At 46.7% G+C, this 2,212-nt stretch overlaps 1 pseudogene; it reads right to left on the reverse strand.

Annotated features, from left to right (window-relative positions):
* Nucleotides 1-294: 294 nt before the first annotated feature.
* LOC103075867 (putative high mobility group protein B1-like 1) lies at nucleotides 295-1,780 on the reverse strand (annotated as a pseudogene).
* Between the last annotated feature and the right edge of the window lie 432 nt (nucleotides 1,781-2,212).

Raw genomic sequence — 2,212 nt, forward strand, 5'->3', positions numbered from 1 at the left:
GAGGCCACAACAGTGAGGGGCCCACGTAAAGTACAAAAAAAAAAAAAATTTCCATGCCAATTTACACTCCCACGCTGTATCACGCAAGGTTAGCAGCCGTTGAAAATACCACCAGGACAGGGTTAGCTAGAGACACATTCAGCAGTGTAACTATACAGAAAAAGACACTGTGTGGTTTTAAAACAAATCTTACACAGCCTTACATTTCAATTTTTTCTTAAAAAGGAGTGAGTTGTGTACAGGGGGGTTAAATGCTTTATAGACAAGACAAGAAAAAAAAAACTTAGAACCAACTTATCCATCATCATCTTCATCTTTCTCCTCCCCCTTTTCATCTTCCTCATCTTCCTTCTTTTTCTTGCTTTTTTCAGCCTTGATGACTCTCTTTTTCGCTGCATCAGCTTTCCTTTAGCTCAGTAGACAGCAATATCCTTTCCAGATTTTCCCTTCAGCCTTCTTTTATAAGGCTGCTCGCTTGTCATCTGCTGCAGTGTTATTCCACATCTCTCCCAGGTTCTCTGCAACACCACCAATGGATAGACCCAGGTGTTCTCCTTTGATTTTTTGAGTGAAACTCAGAACAAAATAAGAAAAAGGCCAAAGGTAGCCTCTTGGGTACATTGGGATCCTTGAACTTCTTTTCTGTTTCCCCTTTATAAGAGATACAGGTTTTCATGTCTCTTTTCCAGTGGGCCTTGTCCGCCTTTGCCATGCCTTCAAATTTTCCTTTCTCCTTATAGACGTGGTCCATAGAAAACTCCAAGAAGCTGACTGAAGCCTTGGGTGCTTCTTCTTGTGCTTCTCCCAGCAAGTTTGCACAAAGGATGCATATGATGACATTTTGCCTCTCAGTTTCTTAGGCTCTCCTTGCCCGTGTTTAATTATTTTTCCTCAGCGAGGCTCAGAGTTACCTAGTGCCTGTTTGGCTCTCACTTGCCCTGGTGCTGTCTCTGTGGAGCTCAGTGTCCTGCAATGACTGTCTAGATAAAGTTATTAACAGGGTTTACAGTACCCTTTCCAAATTTTACCTTTCTACAAAGCTTCATTTCCACCACTGCAGCCCCGCTGCTCCTCAGATATGCCCTTTGTGCCTTTGTACTTGTGCTTCCCCTCTCCTGGGAGTCCCTTTTCACATCCTCTATCTCTCAGGATCCCATACATATTCATCTTTCAAAGATGGACTCAGATGTCATGTCCTCGTGGAACCCTGTGGAACAAGGTAGGATGAATTGGTTATTCCCTCTTTTGTAGTCTCATCACACTCAATATGGAAATAGATTATAGCCCTGGGCCTGTTTTATTACTGCATTTGTTTACAAGTCTGTCTCTCCCATGAGACTGGGAGGTTAAGTCACACACCTAGAACAAGTAACCAACCTGATGGAAATGAATTTGGAGGGAGATGTGATAAATCAGATTGTGTTTTTCATAGTCTAGGCAGTGGCTAAAGACTGCCCACCCGCCCCAAAGGCAGGTAACCACCTACTTATTCCCTTTGCTCTTTGGGAAAACAGGGCTTGGAGAGATTTAAGTTATAGAAAAGGAAGGTCTTCTTGTTCCTGGGTTCTTGTAGACAAAAAAGTGAGGTGACTCAGAATGCATGGATTTGGCCTTTGGAGGCTTTTAAAAACAAGAGAGACTTTATCAGGAGCAAGCTGGAAGTCCTGTTAGAAGTGGACAAATGGCTGAGCAGACACCTGAAGAGGCTGCCTCTTGAGGAGGCCTACAAGGAGCAGAGAAACCAGCCACAGGTCTCCAGTGTCTCCAACCACGTACCCATGGAGCTCAAGGATGTTTGGGGGAGGAGAGACAGATGAGGGAGCCCTCGCTAAATCAAGCCTCTACCCTCCAGCGAATGTGAGGCTAATAAGGCGGCCCCATTCCAGGGCACCTCCACACCAAGCCAGTCGGTCTGCCTGTTTATTGCCCGTATGGAGATCATTAATACCTCCTGACACTGGGGTCACTCCTGGGGTCAATCCCTGAGCCCGTTCTGCAAAACAAGGGGAAATGAACTTCCCAGCACATGTGGCTCAGGCCTGGTGGGGAAGGGGACTCCCGTCACCCCACTCAGCTCTGGGAGAGACAGCACCCCAGGCTGTTGGACCCCCCCAACACAATCCCTTCTGCCCAAGCTGGACTCTTGAGAGAGTGGTCCTGGGGAATGGCGAAGGGGAGGCCCTGGTCTGGGACAACCCCCACCAAGGCTGTC

Source organism: Lipotes vexillifer, unplaced genomic scaffold (genome assembly GCF_000442215.2).
Source record: "Lipotes vexillifer unplaced genomic scaffold, Lipotes_vexillifer_v1.1 scaffold788, whole genome shotgun sequence".
In the NCBI taxonomy this organism is placed as follows: domain Eukaryota; kingdom Metazoa; phylum Chordata; class Mammalia; order Artiodactyla; family Lipotidae; genus Lipotes; species Lipotes vexillifer.